Source organism: Piliocolobus tephrosceles, chromosome 12 (assembly GCF_002776525.5).
Source record: "Piliocolobus tephrosceles isolate RC106 chromosome 12, ASM277652v3, whole genome shotgun sequence".
In the NCBI taxonomy this organism is placed as follows: Eukaryota; Metazoa; Chordata; class Mammalia; order Primates; family Cercopithecidae; genus Piliocolobus; species Piliocolobus tephrosceles.
In genome coordinates, this window is record NC_045445.1 from 23,670,754 (window position 1) to 23,693,574 (window position 22,821).

The 22,821-nt window shown below is 39.3% G+C and overlaps 1 protein-coding gene across 4 annotated transcripts in view; it reads left to right on the top strand.

Annotated features, from left to right (window-relative positions):
* Positions 1-22,821, top strand: part of ENOX2 (ecto-NOX disulfide-thiol exchanger 2) — a 316,145-nt gene that overhangs the window by 116,781 nt on the left and 176,543 nt on the right. For 3 of the 4 annotated variants that reach the window (XM_023198804.1, XM_023198809.1, XM_023198806.1), the window contains exon 3: positions 11,618-11,761. The exons of the other annotated variant lie outside the window; for it this stretch is intronic. The gene's annotated coding sequence lies outside the window, so the exon portion shown is untranslated. The remainder of the gene's footprint in view (positions 1-11,617; positions 11,762-22,821) is intronic. 4 annotated transcript variants of the gene reach the window in all.

Below are 22,821 nucleotides of genomic sequence, written 5' to 3' on the forward strand. Positions count from 1 at the left end.
TGTGACTGTCATCTCTGCATTGTATCATTATGGTTTTCTTCTAACTGGTCTCTCTGCCTCCGGTGTCTTCTCACCTCCAGTGCATCCTTCATCATGCCATATGAGTGATCTTTCTAAGGCACAAATCAGATGGTGACAGCACCCCACCCAGAACACACACACACACATGCACACACACACAAATATTAGAATGAACTCTAAGATCCTACCATAAGTGGTCTGATAAGGCTCTGTGTACTCCTGTGAAGAAAGCTTTTGGGGGTTAGGTAAAACTTCACTGAAGAGGTGACATTTGAGCAGAGTTTTGAAGGATGAATAAAAGTTCTCCAGGTGGAAAAAGAAAAAGGAAAAAGGTTATATGTTAAGCAGAGGAGATGGTATGTACAGAAGCACACAGACATGACAGGGCTTAGCATGTTTGTGGAATTTTGAGAATTTTGGCATGAATGAAGCAAAGGGTACTTAGGAGAATTGGCAAGAGCCGAAACTGGTACAATAATTTGGGTCAGATTTTCTTTGTATGTATCTGCCTTTCTTTCTGCTTGTTGTCTTCTTGAGGAAAAAAGACTATCTTATTAAGTCCTAAAATTCTCAAGCCTTACATACTGTCAAGGCACCCAGAACTTTTGGAATGAATTGGACAAATAGAGAGAGAGACTATCAGTCAATATTAATTTATTGGTTTGTTTATTCCTATATGTATTGAATGCCTCAATTAAAATCTAGACTGGAGCAAAATTAAGATTCTACTTTTTTTTATACAACAGCAATGGTAGGAGTTGTTTCAGACACAGATTAGTTATTTTTTGCAGGCTTTCTCCTTTACAGTCATGCTGACTTCTCAAGGAGCAGATTCTAGTTTTCCTAGTAGTAGGTTTGACTTCAGCTTAGGCAGGGACTTCTCTAAAGGAGTTAATCACTTGTCAACACCTTGTATTGATACTCCTAGGAGGAACTGTTATAGGAAAAATATGGATCTTTAAAGATGCATTAACATATTACAAGAACCTCTGTTTGCTCCTGTGTGTTTAATTTCATAGCCAACAGCAAGGGTTATTTCTCATACATTCTTGAAAAATTAGCCCAAATGGGGCTAAGAGATTAGGAATGCAGAAAGCATAATTCCAGAACATTAGTGACACAGCATAGCAAAATTAACGGGGTGGGAGCAAGGAGGGAGGATAAAAATTTTGAATATGTAAATGAAGATTGACCATATTTATGTAGTTCTATCTTTAGGGAATGCTAAATCACAAACTCATCATTGGTTAATTAGAAGGTAATTAAAATTGTAGCATAGTGATTGGATAAATAGTTAATGAAGGCTGAATAAACAAAGAAAGGAAATCTGGTGAAATTAGTGTGTACATTTTGGGAAAAGCAAAGATACAAATGTTATTCATGCAGTGCATCAGTCTTAAAGGATACCAATATCCTTCTAGCATTAATTGATAAAATTAACTCTCCAAAGACCAAAAGACCAGCTCTCACTCTCTCCTTCAAAACATCTTACACTAAAATGCAGATTTATTTGACAGCAACTTCAATTTTCATTCACTCACAGCGTGTGAAATTATTTTGCTAAACCTTCTTTACAACTTATTTACTGGCATCTTAATAATCTATTAGCAGAAATTCGTGTTCTCTGTGTGTAGTAACTGTTCCTACTGAAAAAGCTGGCTCAGCCTAGGCTCCTGACCAGATCTGGCTGACAAGCTAGTTTTCAAAACCAGTGGAGTGGTTTCTGCAGGGAGAACTGTGCTTGCTTTTGATAATTGCCTCAGCTTTATGAAATCAATCAGCCTGAAGGGAAGACCTCATTACAGATCTGACAAGATAGACTCCAATTTCAATACTAGAACAACTCTCTGTCCTCAGGCTCTGAAATCTGCAATTATTTATTTTATTTAGACAGAGACAACCATAATAGAGTACCTCTGGGCATATTCTCAGGGAAGTACTCAACAGATAACCTAATGGTCAGTGTGTTAGGAACCTGCCCTTTTCCTGTCACTCAGGTGGAAAATTGGTCAACAGGAATTACAGCATGGCCTAGAGCCAGCTCAAAGCAGGCACTGATGAATCACTATCTTTCCAATCCCCTACCCCCAAAGACGTGGAGAGAAAGGGTAGCTGCTGTAACTGTTCCCAGGGCTAAACTACAGCAAAATAAGGCTTTCTCTTTTCAGTTCCTCTGAAGACTGCCAGACAGACTTTATTCTAAGGAAAATGATAGATCACCCATCTACCATCTGTCACTTTGAACTGTTCTATCAAATCAACATTTTTTTGAACTTTGTTTTCAATGAGGAATGTGATTTTACTGTGTTTCCCAAGCCTTAAATTGGACAGGGGAAAAAGTCCTGAAGTGTTCTTCTTCTTGAAGTTGGATATATGTATTTTGCTTTTCTGCTCACGGAACACAAACACCTTAACAGATTTAGTTCAAACTTTTCTCGAATAATTCACCCTTCACCAGGCCTGGGAGATGTCAGCCCCACAGGAAAAACACAGAGAACATTCCGAGTATAGGAAAATATGGATTTAGAGAGAAATGATACTTCTCTAGTCCAGCTGTAGTGTCACTGCTAGAGTGTTCTGATAGTACCAGATGGAACAGAGCATTCCTGAAAGATTTGGGAGGAGACATTTCCATTGTTAGGGGAAAATGTGGTTCTTTCATGTTGGAAAGTTCAAGGTAGTGATGAATATGGTCTCCTAACAGAGTCCAAGCAAAGAGCAATCACTGACTACTCCCAGCATTATTTATTCATGATTTACTTTAATGGCTTTGTGTTATTAAGAAAAAGTAAGTTAGAAGAGGAATACAAAGCTAACATCTTCCAAGCTGTAAATAGACTGTAGCCTGGAGGCCAAAGGAGCCACACTACTCAAATGTTCTTATTCCATTTTTGAGGCAAATTTATATAAACCCCCCATTGGGTTAGAAGGGTGTTAACGTTTGTTTAGCGTCCAACATGTGCTAGACCTTAAACAAACAATCCCTTATTTAATTTTCCTCACTTTGCTGTAAGGGGGGCATTATCATCCCCATTTTACAATGCAGAAACAGTCTGAGAGAGATCAAGTGACCTGTTTTATACACCTTGTAAGTGGCACACCTAGTAAGTTGCAGATGTGGCTTTGAATGCAGATCTAACTCTAGAGCAGCACTGTCCAGCAGAAGTTTCTGGGATGATTGAAATGTTCTATAGCTATGCTGTCCAATACAGCAGCCACTACCTACATGTAACTATTGAGCACTTGAAATGTGACTAGTGCAACTGAGCAACTGAACTTTTCATTTTTTTCTTTCTTTCTTTCTTTTTTTTTTTTTTTTTTCCTGAGATGGAGCCTTGCTCTGTCAGCCCAGGCTGGAATGCAGTGGTGCGATCTCAGCTCACTGCAACCTCTGCTACCCGGGTTCAAGTGATTCTCCTGCCTCAGCCTCCTGAGTAGCTGGGATTACAGACACCCGCCACCATGCCCGGCTATTTTTTGTATTTTTAGTACAGACAGGGTTTCACCATGTTGGTCAGGGTGCTCTTGAATTCCCGACCTCATGATCCACCCGCCTTGGCCTCCCAAAGTGTTGGGATTACAGGCATGAGCCACCATACCCAGCCTGAACTTTTCATTTTATTCCATTTTAATTAATTTAAAGAGCTACATATGGCTAGCAGCTACTCTATTGGATAGTTCATCTCCAGAGATTGCCTTTTCTTTTTTTAAAATGTTTAAGTTTAGCTGTACATGTGTAGGTTTGTTACAGGGGTAAACATGTCATGGGAGTTTGTTGTACAGATTATTTCATTACTCAGGTATTAAGCATAGTACCCTTTATTTATTTGTCTTGATTCTCTCCCTCCTTCTATCCTCCACCCTCAAGTAAGCCCCATTATCTGTTGTTCCCCTCTATGTATCCATGCGTTCTCATCATTTAGCTTCCACTTATAACTGAGAACATATAGTATTTGGTTTTCTGTTCCTGTGTGAGTTTGCTAAGGATAATGGCCTCTAGCTCTATCCACGTTCCTGCAAAGGACATGATCTCATTCTTTTTTATGACTGCATAGTATTCCATGGTGTATGTGTACCACATATCAAAGACATGGAATCAACTTAAATGCCCATCAATGGTAGACTGGGTAGAGATTGCCTTTTCTTAACTGTAGTTTGTGAAATGGGACATATAACCTGATGTACACAGAACGATTAACAGAAGATCCATTTATGGGATCTATTTTAAGGGTCTTGGTCAGTGGAAGGTCTGTTTTGCCCCTCAGAAAGAGAATGAAATTATGCAGATACAAGATTAGGAGTGGAGCGTGTGATTGTCTACCACCACTCCCCAGGCTTCAGGAATCCTAAGATGAAGAAGATACTGGGAATGCTGAAGGAACCCATAAACCTTACTTCCTTCTTCCTTTCATGACAGCTCCAGCAGCAGGTCAGCTGGTGCCTGGGATGGGAAACACAACTACAGATACACCTTGACTTATTATGTAGTTACATCCCAATAAACCCATTGAAAATTGAAAATATCATAAGTCAAAAATTTGTGACTGACTGGGAGCTGCAGCTGACTGCTACTGCTCAGCATGGTAAGAGAAGTATGGTTTCTACTGAATGTCTATGACTTTCACATCATAAAGTTGAAAAATCGTAAGTTGAACCATCGTAAGTCAGAGACTATCCATGCTATATCCCAAATTGTAGCTGAGTTCAGTTCAATACTCATTTCTGGAGTGCTTACAATATAGTACAAGGCACTGTGCCACATCTTGGTGGAGGAGAGACTAAAAAATGACTGAGGCGTAAAGTCTGTCCTCAAGGAGTTTACCACTAAGTGGGAGTGGGGTAAGGCAGGAGGGAAGGTAGGCTAAGAGAGAATACCCAAAGAACTGTAACACAAGGCATGTTCTAAAAGGCTCAGGAAAAGTATAGGCTAACATTCAAGGAGAGTCAGACTAGTATTTTATAATTGAAAAAGCCTGAGGCCAGGCACGGCGGCTCATGCCTGTAATCCCAGCACTTAGAGAGACAGAGGCAGAAGGATAGCTTGAGCCCAGGAATTACCTGCCTGGGCAACATAGTGAGACCCTGTTCACCACAAAAAGGAAAAACAAAAAGCCTGAATTCCTTGTGTGACCTTGGGAAATTTACTTCAACTCAGTAAGTTTCCCATTCCTTGTTGTAAAATAAGAATAGTAATTAGAAAATAAAATAAAGGGATAATGTTTGTAAACGAACACATTCTAAACAACCAATGAATAGTAGTTCCCCTGATGGGTAGTTCCCCTCTCTATTGCTGTGTATGTATTGGTTTGGGTAGAGGTAAATAAGGAAAGACACCATGAAGGAAATAGCATCTGAGATAAACCCTAAAGGAAGAACGATATTTTAAATATTGAAAATTAAGAAGCAGGTGGAGGAGCAGTGTGAGCCAAAGGTGTGGAGGTAGGAAAGTACTGGATGGATTCAGTGAATGCTGTAGTCCCATTTTGCTTGAGTGCCAGCCCTTTTGACTCAAAGTGTGATTCCCACACCAGCAGGATTAGCATCATCTGGGAACTTATAAAAGCAGACCACAGCTCAGATTTACTAAATTAGAATCTGCACTTTTACAAGCTCCTCAGGGAACACATGTCCACATTAAAAAATCTGAGAAGTATTGGGGTAGAAGTATAAGCTAGGGCATAGTGGGAGACAAGGCCTGAAATGGATGCGGCCTTGTTATGAGAGACTTTAGTGCCATGGATGTGGCCTTGTTATGAGAGACTTTAGTGCCATGCTCAAGTAGTTTGGGGAGTCATTAAAAGTTGCTGAAGGATCACTGCCAATGAAAATTGGTCTATGACCTGTATCCCACCTTGAAAATGGCAACTTAAAGGTAAATTAGGCTTTGAAAGTTTGTGTACCACCATTCAAGCAAGCCTCTTAGTGCTTCCAAAAAGGACTTTTCCCTTTTCTTTCTCACTTCTTCCTCATTACCTTTACTTACCCATTAATTGTAACTCATACAATTACCCTTGCTTCAGCTAAACAGGTTAGAATATTGAACTCATGAAATTGACAAAGTAGGTTTCATTTGTTTGACATCAGTTAAGACCTGGCACTGTTCAGTTGTTTTGGCTGCTAAGCCCTGTGGCTGAAGAGTAATATTGCAGTCCAGCTCTTTTGGACATTGTAGATATTTCCTCAGAAGTAGCAGGTGGAATGGCTGGGTAGTGAGAGCTACAAATGTGGAGTCAGAGGTTTTGAGGCCTAGACTGAGGAAGCAGGAAGGGTGAATGAAAGTGAGGAGGAGCCTCCAGAGATGGATAAATCTACAAAAGCACCTGGCAGAACATTAAGGGCCTGGCCGTTATCTTAATCCCTTATTTCTCCAAAAGTTTTGAATTGAAAACTAATTTGGAGACCCTCATCTCCCAACATGGAGTCCCATATCCGATTTGAAATTGAAGTCATTTGGAAAATAAGAATTAGGTTATAGAAATTTGTTTTATAGACAAATTAGCTACACTGTTCTTATTGCCAAGTACTGATATTTATTTTTTCAACATCAATTTCTGTGTTGAGATTGTTGCCTTAATTTGAATTTATCAGATTTCTCAAGATTTTAGCCATTTTCTTTTAAAGCAAACTAATCCAGGGTGGAATTGTGTTTCTTTTCGCTAGGGTTATACAGTCTCTGAGCCACAGCTGCAGATAAAAAGTGGCATACACTCACAGGGTCACATTTTGGTATTACAACCTGGGGCAATCATTAAAAGTGTTCGATTGCATCATGAAGGCTGGTCCTAATTTGACCTGATAGTGGACAGCTATGTAAAGTGAATTGTGACAGTAACTGTTACAGCAGCTGGGCACAAAGAGATTATTGATCTTCTCACACAAGAATCATGAAAATTCTTTAGTGCTTTCCTCAAAGCCCACGAATCATTTGCATCTGTATGGCAGACATAACATTGCGTGTGAACTCCTTGACCTGCAGATTGGAGTATTCACTGAGAATCACACTTCATTCTGAGATGTTTAACCCCCTAGTTCCATTAGATGAGAAGTGTCATTCTCTAAGGAACCCCACCCCCACTCTTTCCCAATATACATACTTTCTAAAGCAGCCTTATATGTGTTATGGAGTCAGATAATCAGCATTTCAACATGACATGAAATAACAGCTGGTCAGCTGTCTACACCAGTAACCTTGGTTTTAGATGAGATTACGTTACCACATGGATTTGTTTATTGTGAACATAAGATACAGAAATAGTAGAAATCTGTAACACCCGTGTTTATTACCTATTTGTCTTTATTTTAACAATTTGTGCTTCCCTTTGTTGAACAAACCGTAAATTTTGTGGGCTGGAGGGATGAGGAGATGTGAGGAAAACAAATGAACGAAGTAAGAGGTTTTATTAAATTTATCCTCAGAAATAAAAGGGCAAGAACTGTGAGGAATGCATAAGACTTTGAACAATTTCTGACTTTGTTAGTTATCTGTTACTCTCTCATTTGTTTTTCTTACAGTGATTATCAGTAGAAACCTTTAAAAGTTAGACATCCTATGTCTTCATTTTAGGTAAGATAAGCAAGAAGCTGTTTTATGGAAATAAAAGAAACTCCCAAAATAGAGTAAGTGGTAGTTTTTAAAAGCAAGCTGAATGCCTAGGAGCCCAGCAAGGAATGGGTCCCAGGCTAAGAAGTGCCCCTGGATTTAGGCCTGTCAGGAATTCTATTGATAAAATTCCTGTCTTGCATAGAAGAATGAACTAGATAACCTCAAAACTTTCTTCCAAATCTGATTTTTTTCAGTTTCATCATATCTAGAAAAAATGGTAGAAATTGCTTCTGAAAGAGATTTAAAGATAAATTCTGTAGTTTGGGTGAGGATTACAATATGGTAATTGCCAATATTTTTACATTTATGTCATAATTGAAATTTCAACAATAAGAATTCTTGGAATTTAAGTGGTGGTTTTCTTTTTTAATATTTAATAATTTTAATGGGGCTAGTTTACTTAAAATAGCATGTGACCTGGGTCATATATACATGACACAAAAAAGACCCTTTACATACCTGTTGGTTTATTTGGTGCTGTCTTATGGAAGGAATGAAACAAAACAGTAAAAGTAGCTAGGAAGCACTGGTGTTGTAGGATTTTGCTGTCTCTATCATCCTTGCTCTTGAACTACAAATCTTTGGAGACTGTATTGGGTATTGGATGATATAAAATATGGGTTTGTGTTCAGCGAGTCAGCTTACTGAATGAGATGTCCCCCCTCCATATGAGATCTTTCTCTATAAAAAAATGAGGCCTGAAATGTTGTACTGAATTGTCATGATTTTCACATATCTGGATCATATATGAGGTGGATACACAGAAAGTACTTGAAATCTCAGTCTTATTTGGTGCCAGAAATCTGTACATTAGTGTGATTAATAAAATGCCTATATCCCTAAAGTTACCATATGGGTCTAAAGAAAGGGCAAGCATAATTATAATAAGATGTCTATGACTGAACACCTTTAACTCATTAGATTTTTTTCCCCTGGATTCCTTCAACTTTTAGAAAAAGGTACAAACAGGAATGAAAAGGTTCAATGAAGAAAGCAGGGTATATCCTTGGATCAGGGCAGATTCAGAACAATCTCCTCACATTGCACATCAGTAACTAGAAATTAAAAATGGAAATTCAATATTATAATAGTAGTAGTTAATACTTATTGAACATCTACTGTGTGCCAGACGTTATGCTGAATGTTCTACATATATAATCTCATTTAATATTTTTAGCAGTCTTGTGAGTTAGGTACTCTTATTAACATCCTTTTGCAAATTGTGACTCCGCAGATCCGGAAAATCCTCAGTCATCTACTTAATAAGTCAGGGAAATGGACTAATATATTATTCTGTACAATTATCAAATGCAAAACAAAAATAAGAAGTTTTTCTCATTAACCATCATTAATCAGAACCTCCTAATCCCTGAACATTCATTTTCATCAGCATTTTACCATTCTGCAGTATAGTACTGAAATGACGGAGATGCATTTAGAATCTAATTATTTTAAGTAATGTTGATATAATCAGCATCAGAACTTTTAAGTTGTAGCATTAATTCTTGATTATCAGCTGTCAGGTCTTTAATTACATGGGTTAAAAGAATGAGTCATCTACCCCCATCCAATTAAGGATTAATTCATTTGGGTGCTCAAGGTATGGTACTAGGCACCAATAATACAATTATGGGAGGGAGGGAGAGAGGGAAGTTTCCTTTTTAGAAGAGCTTTCAAGTTTATCAGGGAAAAGTTTGTTTTAATTCACTTCGAATAATGTAATTCTCATAAATATGTATTTGTTTATCTTTGCCACAGCCTTAGGTGTGTTATCACTCTCTTTTACACATTATGAAACCAAGACTAAGAGAGACTACATGACTTGCCAAAAACTATCACTTAGTAAAGGATAACCAGGATTTGAATCTCCGTCTGTCAGGATCTTTCCACTATGCCATTCTATCTTCCATGGAACTTGTTTTGATCAGTATATTGCAGAAATTCCAAGAAAAGTTTTGGACTAGTATATTAATCATATTTGACTCTGGGACCAATCAGGTACAAGAAGAATCTTTATTTGTAAATGGAATAAATATCCAGTCTTCTTTTTAAATAGTCTTGGTCATGATCTCAATTTTTTTTTAGTACATAGCAATTGATGTTTGTTTCTTTAGTTCTAGTCATTGTAGGGATTTAGTAGAACATGTATATGATGCAGTGAACAGTTCACTTAAGATCCAGAAGCAAGTTTTATTCTTTCACTTAGTTACTCACATGATGTAAGGAAGAATGTTTGACAAGTCCCAGAAGACATTTAATGGAGGTGATCCAAGTGGAGTCTGATTGCTGAAAAACAGTACTTGTTATGTGGGCTGAAAACATTAACAAGAGGATACTCTTTATTATAAATAATAATTTATGTCATTTCTTTTTTTTTGAGATGGAGTTTCGCTCTTGTTGCCCAGGCTGGAGCACAATGGCGTGATCTCAGCTCACCACAACCTCCGCCTACCGGGTGCAAGCGATTCTCCTGCCTCAGCCTCCCAAGTAGCTGGGATTACAGGCATGCACCACCACGCCCAGCTCATTTTGTATTTTTAGTAGAGACGGGGTTTCTCCATGTTGGTCAGGCTGGTCTCGAACTCCCGACCTCAGGTGATCTGCCTGCCTTGGCCTCCCAAAGTGCTGGGATTACAGGCGTGAGCCACCATGCCAGCTCATTAGAATCTTAGCATTCATTTTATTGAAACTTGATTGACCTTTAGCTGACTGGATTTCAAGGTTTTTTTTTTTTTTTTTTTGACAATTTACAACATTGCCTCAAGAATTGTACAGCTATGGGCCATAGAAAATTTGGGAGTTAAAGCATGAGCTATGGGCTGGGCATAGTGGTTCACGCTGGTAATCCCAGCACTTTGGGAGGCCGAGGTGGGTGGATCACCTGAGGTAAGGAGTTTGAGACCAGCCTGGCCAACATGGCAAAACCTTGTCTGTACTAAAAATACAAAAATTAGCCAAGCATGGTGGCACATGCCTGTAATCCCAGCTACTAGGGGGGCTGAGGCAGGAGGATCGCTTAAACCAGGTAGGCAGAGGTTGCAGTGAACCAAGATCGGCACACCACTGCACTCCAGCAAGAGACCATCTCCAAAAAAAAAAAAAAAGAGTTCGCTCTTTCAGACCAACCTGATTTCCCCCTCTTTGATAGGATTAGAGAACCAGTGGAGAAAAGGCTTACAGGAGATGTCTTAACTTTGGGCTTTAAAAAAGCTTTTAAAACACTTGAAATTCCAGGTGCTGCTGCCAGAGGAGTAAGAACTGTCTCTGCTTGCCCCTGATTGAACCGTGTAAGACTTGGAGAGTAGAAAATACCTTTCACCATTTTATATGGTGCAGCAGTGACGAGTAAAGTGACCATGCTTCTAATATTATTTGAAGAGAACGAGATTAATGTTACCAAAATCTAGGTCATAACTCCCCATTGCTCCAGCTACTAAATAACCCCCTTGCAATTTCTATATATTTGTTTCCTTTTCTCATTTGCCATGGAGTTATGGTTTTCTGATTTTAGAGACCCCCTATATTACTGTCAGAAGTGACTTTGACACAGGATAGTCTGATGATTATATCTGCATCAGTTCAACATACCTTGTAATGAAAGAATGGTAAAATGTCAGGATATAATCCAAGGAATGCAAAGCCAAGCTTTTTACAAGGAACAGTGGGTCCAACCATAGTCACATTTAATGAGGGTCCTATCTCCTTAAGGGAGGAAGTAGAAGACAGTTGCTAGCTTATGGCTAAAAATGTTAAGTTGCCACAGAAACACGAGGGATCTTACAAATGACAGAGCCACAGTCTTATATTTTAATTCTGTACTTACCAAAAAGATCTGTAAAAATTACAGAAGGCACCTGTCTTTAAGGAATTCACCTGTTTCTCCTACGCTCTTAAGATTTAAAAGGTTTTCCACTAGTGGCTCATATAATAAAATCTGGAGACGATCCCAGTCCTTAATGGAGTCTGGACTTTGGCTTTCTTTTTCTTCTTTAGGATTGAACCAGCTGCCCTTTGACCCTGCCAACAACAACGAGCCCCTGCAGTTTGGTAGTGCCAGTGGCCCTCTGGTCACAGAAGGCCTCATTGAGAATGGAGGGGAATCAAGCAAGAAAAGAAAGAGAACAAATACTCCTTCAGGTAAGCTAGGCGATAATGCACTGTCTTAAGCCAGTGCCAGAGTCAACATTTTCCCAGAGCCTAGTATGTGGCAGGTCACATACTATGCTAGGGTTTGTAGGAACTAAAGAAATGAGAAAGAGTCTCCTGTCCTCATGGAATTCATTATGGGATTGAAGGAGGAAAAAGCACATACACGAATAACTCTGATAATTAGATAGAATATCATCAGTGCTGTGGCAAATGTGTAAAGGGCGAAAAACCGATGAGAGCATAAATGAGGAAGAGTTTAATTCTGCCTTAGGGATTATAGAACACTTCATCGCAGAAGTGCCATTTTTAGCTCATCCTTGAAGAATTGGTAGGCTTGAGACAAGAGATGAGTAAAGAGCATCGATTTAGGTAGAAGGAATTGCATGAGTGAATGGTTTCACTGTGCATTTGTCTTTGTATGTGCATGTGGCAGACCATCCTCACTTTTGCTTCTAATACAGATAACTGCATATATTTGCATCTGTCCACCTCTACCCCTGTTCCCCTCAATACCCACTATGCCTACATATGTTTTATGCCGTTATAATTCTCTTAGAACAGTTGGCAAACAGATTCTTCTAAACCCTCTATAACAGCCCAACTGAGCTTTTAGCTTCCCTTGCAATTTCTCCTACCCCAATCCCTCATGTCCCATTGGCCTATTCTCATCTTAATGTTTCTTTTTTTTTTTTTTTTCCAAAAGGAGTGAGGAAACAATAGGGGAGCCAGATCTTAACTGATCATTTGATATTTTACAATTTTATCTCTCTGCATGGTTATTCATTTAGAAGTAGAATCTGTAGTATATAGAAACATCTGAGATTTGGGGATGGGCATAACAGACATGTTCATCATTTTTTCTTTGTTTTGTTTTTTATTATTACTTTTTACTTTCAGCTTATGAAATGGAGCATGTTTACAAACGTATCATTTCTGACTCTTAGATCATAGATTGCTGCTTATAAATAAAGGTATTTGTTAAATATGAGTTTGGAAAATAAAAATACAGTAAAACATTAGTTATATGTGGCCCTCAAGAAATAAGTGATTCTTAGAGAGCTCTATGTTCTGGAGCATGGAAAGGCATGGTGTATAGCCAAGGAACTGGCCTGAGTTCTAATCCTGGTTTTATCTCTTTCTGTGGCCTGGAGTTATTTGCTTATTAACCTCTCTGAGTTTCACTTTCTTCAACTGTAAAGTAAAAGTGATACTAAAGCCTATGTCTTAGAATTTGTTATGACAGTTAGTCGAAATGATGTAGGTAAAGTGCTTAGCATGGTGTCTACAAACAGTAATCACTTAATAAATGTTGCTATTTTATTAGCATTATTATATGATATTATAAATTTCATGTTTTAAATCATCAACATGTTTCACATTTTTAGGTTCAGCATTATGAGTATAAACCACATGCGTGTATGTGTATAAACTCATCTGTCTTTTAAAGACATGTATTCAATGTAATTTAAACTTTGCTTGATCATTTAGGGGCATAATTCCAGTCATTAGTTATTGTACTGCACTCTAATACTTTTAAATTTTTAAGGGTTTACTAAAGAATATAGGTTTTTTACCTCTACACTAAATTGTTCTACGCCGCGGTGGTCTTTTAGTTATTACAGCCACGTTTTACACATGTCCTGTCTCCTTTCTGCAGCCTACAGTCACTTTTTATTCCTCTCAGTGTCCCTTCATGTAGCAGCCCTTTTTCTCCTTCTGCTGAATTAAGAACAACAACAACAACAAAACCCAGCCAGCTCTCCAAGCTGATGTGCCAGATTAGTATAAGTAAAAGTTAAATCAGCTCTAAGTGGAACCTGCCACGGATAGAGTGCACAGGATTTAGAACATCAACTTTAAGACATGTCTTTTGGCTCTGAGACCTTTATGATCACCTACTAGTTTTTCCATTGTATTCATGTTAAGTGATGTGCGAGTTTAGGGTAATACCTCCTGAACTGCAGTTAACTCATGAGGGTGGGGAAAGGGAGTATGTATTAATCTGAATTGTGAATTAACTTTAAAGAATTGCAGTTTTATTTCTAATGAGCATATTCAGTGAGAGCAAAATAACTTGCAGATATAGGATTTTAACAGTAGATTATGCTAATCTATAATTAGCAGAACAATTTGCATTCAAATAATGAATATGCTGAAGCTCTTAAAAAACAGTATGTTCTTTAAAATAGGTGAAATAAGCCCCTGGCAGGCTAAATTAGCTCCCTTGAAATCTTGTCACATTATTTGCTTAGAGAAACTTTTCTTTGTTAGTAGGACAAAGGCAACTCCAACACAGGTTAAATTACCACAAATTCCAAATTAACCTAGTCTAAATTACTGAGATTTTAGTATACAAGGAGTCTTTTATAATTGTTCAGCAGCAATCTTGTGATATTGTAAATAGGCAAATAGCTTTATAATATTATTTTCTTCCTCTGCAGTACTAGACAAAAGGAAGAGGGAAGATATTTCATGAGTAGCAACTTCCCTCTTCCTTTGCACTGTAGCAAAGAGGAAAGCTAGGGTTGGAAGTTCCCACAGGAGCTACCAACCATTTCATTTCCAAGCTACATGTCCAGTCATTGCATCACTCGGCCCTGTAGCTCCACTGAGTCAAAGCCATCTCTCTCCCTCTCCATCCCTGCAGATGAGGGAGGGATATTCGCTTGCAGATCCAGTTCCACACTACACATCCTTTTTTCCTTCCTTTCCCATCCCTCCTACCTTTCCCGTTTTCTACAAACTGCCTCTTTCCTTTTGTACTAAAACTGATTTCTTAAAGGTCACCTGTGACCTTCAGATTGTCAAAGTCAGTGGCCTTTTGGCAGGTTGCAGCCACCTTGAACTCTTTGTTTCATTTGATGCTATTAACAGTGCCCCCTTCTTTGTATTCTCTCTACTTTTGCTTTTCTTGGTAATATACTTTGCAGATTCTTCTTCCTTTACTGTCACCTTCAAGCCTTCTTTCTCATTTTCTTCATCCCTTGACTGTGAGTATACTATTACCCACATTTCTAGATGAAGAAATAAAGGATAAACTTACCCAAAGTTGAATGTCTAGCAAGTAGTTTACCAGGCCTCTAACTCCAAAGTCTATTTCTAACTGCTATGCTGAAGTTACTGTGTCTAAAGTTATTAGGAATCTAGAACCACTACTAAAATGTATGTTAAACATTGGTGCAGACTAGGGAAAGCTGTGTTTGTGTGAAAATAATTAGGTAAGAATAAGAGGAGCAGGCCTTGGATGTGATAATCTTGAGGATCCCTTCAAACTCAGATCTCATGGTTCCTCTCTTCAGCTTTCTATTTTGTGCTACTCCCCAAAACAAGTCTTCTATTTCAGCCACACCGATTCACTACCTTTCTCTGAAGACACTGTGCTTACCTACCTCACCACCGTGCTCATACCATTCATTTCCCTTTTCCAGCATGCTCCCCTTCTTCTTTCACTTGTCAAAGTGTTATCCAACTGTCAGTGCCTACCTAGTACAAGTCCTACCCTCTGTAAGAAGCCTTCTGGATCATCTTAATTAGAAATGTTCTCTTGTACCTCTGAAATATATTGGTCATTAAATTCATATCAATCACTTGACAGTGATTGTGGACCACCTTGAACTATTGTGTATGAGTTTGTGTGTCTATGTGTGTGTGCGTATATATATATATATATATATATATATAGATATGTATGTGTGTGTGCATGTATATATATATAATGTTTTAGCTTTTCAACTCAGTTATAACTCCTCTGTTGGAAGGGCCCCAACTCTCTTAGCAGAGATATGGTGTCTCACACAAAATAGATGCTCAGGAAATATTTGTTGCTTGATCACATATTTGATTGAATAATTGCTTTCTCTGTGCCTTTATATTCCCTATTATTTTCTTGTCATTTTCAGGGTAGAGCTTTGCACGAAACTGTGCCTTTGTATCTGAATTTGACCAACTGACAGCTTCACTTGTCCCTAAAGGCTACTCAGACATTTGTGAGATTACACCCTTAGAGCAGGCACAAATCAAATCTGGGTGCTTGTGGGAAAAGAAAAAAAAAAAAAACCTGACCCTAATGGAATCCTTGCCTTATTACAGCTGAGATTTCTTAAGTGCCCAAGGGAAACTGATAGGTAGAGTTTAAGTGTCCTGCCTAAACTATGAAGTAGACCAGTAATCAGGATTAGACATTACTGCCATATTTGACCACATAATCTTTCTTTGTGGATCTGGTTGCTTTGTAGCTTTTATGAAAGATGAGCTCAGAATTCTTCAGAGTGTGTTTCCTCTTAAATTTTACCTTTTCCCCATGGAAATGTTTCCTTGGTGATGCTATAGTTGTACAAATTGTCTAAGATGGCAGCAAATCCATTTATTCAGATGGTACTCTATAGCAAAAGAGTAGAAGATTGTTAAACCCATGTAAAATCGCAATGCCAAGTTCTTTTCCCAAAGTTGCCAACTGCCTCCTGGTTTGAGAGCCATCTGGATTTGTAGAAGCAGAAATACCAACTCTTTCATGAAATACTTCCACTAAAGTAGAAAAAACCATGAGTCAACAAGGCCAACTGGATGATGACTAAAATCGAATGTATTGTTTTAAGCAACATCATGGTACAATAATATTCAAAGAAGGTGTCAGCTCTCTGGAAGAGTGGGAAACTACCCAGGAATAATTACGATACCAAAGTGAGCATCCAGGTTTGGGCAGAGTCCTATTTCCATTGTCTTTTCTCTATAAGCCTGTGTTGAAAGATAGATTTGTACTTAAATATGCCATGCCCAGTACTAAGTAGTACTGCCAAAGTTCATGTGAATAATGAATGACAGTATGAAAAGAGGGATCGGGGGTGGGGGGTGGAGCAAGAGGGCCAAATAGGAACAGCTCCAGTCTCCAGCTCCCAGCGCGAGCGACACAGAAGACAGGTGATTTCTGCATTTTTAACTGAGGTACTGGGTACATCTCACTAGGGAGTGCTGGACAATCGGTGCTGGTCAGCTGCTGCACCCTGACCAGCGAGAGCTGAAGCAGGGCGAGGCATTGTCTCACCTGGGAAGCGCAAGGGGGAAGGGAATCCCTTTTCCTAGCCAGGGGAACTGAGACACACAACACCTGGAAAATCGGGTAACTCCCACCCCAAAACTGCGCTTTACCAAGAGTCTTAGCAAACGGGCAGACCAGGAGATTATATCCCACACCTGGCCGGGAGGGTCCCATGCCCACGGAGCCACCCTCATTGCTAGCACAGCAGTCTGCCATATAAGGACAAGACAGCAGCCAGGCTTGGGGAGGGGCGCCCGCCATTGCTGAGGCTTAAGTAGGTAAACAAAGCCGCTGGGAAGCTCGAAATGGGTGGAGCTCACAGCAGCTCAAGGAGGCCTGCCTGTCTCTGTAGACTCCACCTCTGGGGACAGGGCACAGTTCAACAACAACAACAACAACAACAATAGCAAAGCAGCAGAAACCTCTGCAGACTCAAAGGACTCTGTCTGACAGCTTTGAAGAGAGCAGTGGATCTCCCAATACGGAGGTTGAGATCCGAGAACGGACAGACTGCCTGCTCAAGTGGGTCCCTGACCCCTGAGTAGCCTAACTGGGAGACATCCCCCACTAGGGGCAGTCTGACACCCCACACCTCACAGGGTGGAGTACACCCCTGAGAGGAAGCTTCCAAAGCAAGAATCAGACAGGTGCACTCGCTGTTCAGCAATATTCTATCTTCTGCAGCCTCTGCTGCTGACACCCAGGCAAACAGGGTCTGGAGTGGACCTCAAGTAATCTCCAACAGATCTACAGCTGAGGATCCTGAATGTTAGAAGGTAAACTAACAAACAGGAAGGACACCCACACCAAAACCCCATCAGTACGTCACCATCATAAAAGACCAGAGGCAGATAAAACCACAAAGATGGGGAAAAAGCAGGGCAGAAAAGCTGGAAATTCAAACAATAAGAGCACATTTCCCCCTCCAAAGGAACGCAGCTCATCGCCAGCAACGGATCAAAGCCGGACGGAGAATGACTTTGACGAGATGAGAGAAGAAGGCTTCAGTCCATCAAACTTCTCAGAGCTAAAGGAGGAATTATGTACCCAGCGCAAAGAAACTAACAATCTTGAAAAAAAGAGTGGAAGAATTGATAACTAGAATAATGAATGCAGAGAAGGCCATAAACGAAATGACAGAGATGAAAACCATGACACGAGAAATACGTGACAAATGCACAAGCTTCAGTAACCGACTCGATCAACTGGAAGAAAGAGTATCAGCGATTGAGGATCAAATGAATGAAATGAAGAGAGAACAGAAACCTAAAGAAAAATGAAGAAAAAGAAATGAACAAAGCCTGCAAGAAGTATGGGGTTATGTAAAAAGACCAAATCTACATCTAATTGGGGTGCCTGAAAGTGAGGGGGAAAATGGAAGCAAGTTGGAAAACACTCTTCAGGATATCGTCCAGGAGAACTTCCCCAACCTAGCAGGGCAGGCCAACATTCAAATTCAGGAAATACAGAGAACGCCACAAAGATACTCCTCGAGAAGAGCAACTCCAAGACACATAATTGCCAGATTCACCAAAGTTGAAATGAAGGAAAAAATCTTAAGGGCAGCCAGAGAGAAAGGTCGGGTTACCCACAAAGGGGAGCCCATCAGACTAACAGCAGACCTCTCGGCAGAAACTCCACAAGCCAGAAGAGAGTGGGGGCCAATATTCAACATTCTTAAAGAAAAGAATTTTAAACCCAGAATTTCATTCCAGCCAAACTAAGTTTCATAAGTGAAGGAGAAATAAAATCCTTTACAGATAAGCAAATGCTTAGAGATTTTGTCACCACCAGGCCTGCCTTACAAGAGACCCTGAAGGAAGCACTAAACATGGAAAGGAACAACTGGTAACAGCCATTACAAAAACATGCCAAAATGTAAAGACCATCGAGGCTAGGAAGAAACTGCATCATCTAATGAGCAAAATAACCAGTTAATATCATAATGGCAGGATCAAGTTCACACATAACAATATTAACTTTAAATGTAAATGGACTAAATGCTCCAATTAAAAGACACAGACTGGCAAACTGGATAAAGAGTCAAGACCCATCAGTCCGCTGTATTCAGGAGACCCATCTCACATGCAGAGACATACATAAGCTCAAAATAAAGGGATGGAGGAAGATCTACCAAGCAAATGGAAAACAAAAAAATGCAGGGGATGCAATCCTAGTCTCTGATAAAACAGACTTTAAACCATGAAAGATCAAAAGAGACAAAGAAGGCCATTACATAATGGTAAAGGGATCAATTCAACAGGAAGAGCTAACTATCCTAAATATATATGCACCCAATACAGGAGCACCCAGATTCATAAAGCAAGTCCTTAGAGACTTACAAAGAGACTTAGACTCCCATACAATAATAATGGGAGACTTCAATGCTCCACTGTCAACATTAGACAGATCAACGAGACAAAGTCAACAAGGATATCCAGGAATTAAATTGATCTCTGCAGCAAGCAGACCTAATAGACATCTACAGAACTCTCCACCCCGAATCAACAGAATATACATTCTTCTCAGCACCACATCACACTTATTCCAAAATTGACCACATAATTGGAAGTAAAGCACTTCTCAGCAAATGTACAAGAACAGAAATTATAACAAACTGTCTCTCAGACCACAGTGCAGTCAAACTAGAACTCAGGACTAAGAAACTCAATCAAAACCGCTCAACTACATGGAAACTGAATAACCTGCTCCTGAATGACTACTGGGTACATAACGAAATGAAGGCAGAAATAAAGATGTTCTTTGAAACCAATGAGAACAAAGACACAACATACCAGAATCTCTGGGACACATTTAAAGCAGTGTGTAGAGGGAAATTTATAGCACTAAATGCCCACAAGAGAAAGCAGGAAAGATCTAAAATTGACACTCTAACATCACAATTGCAAGAACTAGAGAAGCAAGAGCAAACACATTCAAAAGCTAGCAGAAGGCAAGAAATAACTAAGATCAGAGCAGAACTGAAGGAGATAGAGACACAAAAAACCCTCCAAAAAATCAATGAATCCAGGAGTTGGTTTTTTGAAAAGATCAACAAAATTGACAGACCGCTAGCAAGACTAATAAAGAAGAAAAGAGAGAAGAATCAAATAGATGCAATAAAAAATGATAAAGGGGATATCACCAACGACCCCACAGAAATACAAACTACCATCAGAGAATACTATAAACACCTCTAAGCAAATCAACTAGAAAATCTAGAAGAAATGGATAATTTCCTGGACACTTACACTCTCCCAAGCCTAAACCAGGAAGAAGCTGAATCCCTGAATAGACCAATAGCAGGCTCTAAAATTGAGGCAATAATTAATAGCCTACCAACCAAAAAAAGTCCAGGACCAGATGGATTCACAGCTGAATTCTACCAGAGGTACAAGGAGGAGCTGGTACCATTCCTTCTGAAACTATTCCAATCAATAGAAAAAGAGGGAATCCTCCCTAACTCATTTTATGAGGCCAACATCATCCTGATACCAAAGCCTGGCAGAGACACAACAAAAAAAGAATTTTAGGCCAATATCCCTGATGAACATCAATGCAAAAATCCTCAATAAAATACTGGCAAACCGGATCCAGCAGCACATCAAAAAGCTTATCCACAATGATCAAGTGGGCTTCATCCCTGGGATGCAAGGCTGGTTCAACATATGCAAATCAATAAAGGTAATCCAGCATATAAACAGAACCAAAGACAAAAACCACATGATTATCTCAATAGATGCAGAAAAGGCCTTTGACAAAATTCAACAGCCCTTCATGCTAAAAACACTCAATAAATTCAGTATTGATGGAACGTATCTCAAAATAATAAGAGCTATTTATGACAAACCCACAGCCAATATCATACTGAATGGGCAAAAACTGGAAAAATTCCCTTTGAAAACTGGCACAAGGCAGGGATGCCCTCTCTCACCACTCCTATTCAACATAGTGTTGGAAGTTCTGGCTAGGGCAATCAGGCAAGAGAAAGAAATCAAGGGTATTCAGTTAGGAAAAGAAGAAGTCAAATTGTCCCTGTTTGCAGATGACATGATTGTATATTTAGAAAACCCCATTGTCTCAGCCCAAAATCTCCTTAAGCTCATAAGAAGCTTCAGCAAAGTCTCAGGATACAAAATTAATGTGCAAAAATCACAAGCATTCTTATACACCAGTAACAGACAAACAGAGAGCCAAATCAGGAATGAACTTCCATTCACAATTGCTTCAAAGAGAATAAAATACCCAGGAATCCAACTTACAAGGGATGTAAAGGACCTCTTCAAGGAGAACTACAAACCACTGCTCAGTGAAATCAAAGAGGACACAAACAAATGGAAGAACATACCATGCTCATGGATAGGAAGAATCAATATCATGAAAATGTCCATACTGCCCAAGGTTATTTATAGATTCAATGCCATCCCCATCAAGCTACCAATGAGTTTCTTCACAGAATTGGAAAAAAACTGCTTTAAAGTTCATATGGAACCAAAAAAGAGCCCGCATTTCCAAGACAATCCTAAGTCAAAAGAACAAAGCTGGAGGCATCACGCTACCTGACTTCAAACTATACTACAAGGCTACAGTAACCAAAACAGCATGGTACTGGTACCAAAACAGAGATATAGACCAATGGAACAGAACAGAATCCTCAGAAATAATACCACACATCTACAGCCATCTGATCTTTGACAAACCTGAGAAAAACAAGGAATGGGGAAAGGATTCCCTATTTAATAAATGGTGCTGGAAAAATTGGCTAGCCATAAGTAGAAAGCTGAAACTGGATCCTTTCCTTACTCCTTATATGAAAATTAATTCAAGATGGATTAGAGACTTAAATGTTAGACCTATTACCATAAAAACCCTAGAAGAAAACCTAGGGAATACCATTCAGGTCATAGGCATGGGCAAGGACTTCATGTCTACAACACCAAAAGCAATGGCAATAAAAGCCAAAATTCACAAATGGGATCTAATTAAACTAAAGAGCTTCTACACAGCAAAAGAAACTACCATCAGAGTGAACAGGCAACCTACAGAATGGGAGAAAATTTTTGCAATCTACTCATCTGGCAAAGGGCTAATATCCAGAATCTACAAAGAACTCAAACAAATTTACAAGAAACAAACAACCCCATCAAAAAGTGGGCAAAGGATACGAACAGACATTTCTCAAAAGAAGACATTCATACAGCCAACAGACACATGAAAAAATGCTCATCATCACTGGCCATCAGAGAAATGCAAATAAATACCACAATGAGATACCATCTCACACCAGTTAGAATGACAATCATTAAAAAGTCAGGAAACAACAGGTGCTGGAGAGGATGTGGAGAAATAGGAACACTTTTACACTGTTGGTGGGATTGTAAACTCGTTCAACCATTATGGAAAACAGTATGGCGATTCCTCAAGGATCTAGAACTAGAAGTACCATATGACCCAACCATCCCATTACTAGGTATATACCCAAAGAATTATAAATCATGCTGCTATAAAGACACATGCACACATATGTTTATTGTGGCACTATTCACAATAGCAAAGACTTGGAATCAGCCCAAATGTTTATCAGTGACAGACTGGATTAAGAAAATGTGGCACATATACACCATGGAATACTATGCAGCCATAAAAAAGGATGAGTTCGTGTCCTTTGTAGGGACATGGATGCAGCTGGAAACCATCATTCTAAGCAAACTGTCACAAGAACAGAAAACCAAACACCGCATGTTCTCACTCATAGGTGGGAACTGAACAATGAGCTCACTTGGACTCGGGAAGGGGAACATCACCCACTGGGGCCTATCATGGGGAGGGGGGAGGGGGGAGGGATTGCACTGGGAGTTTTACCTGATGTAAATGATGAGTTTATGGGTACTGACGAGTTGATGGGTGCTGATGGGTTGATGGGTGCAGCACACCAACATGGCACAAGTATACATATGTAACAAACCTGCGCGTTATGCACATGTACCCTAGAACTTAAAGTATAATAATAATA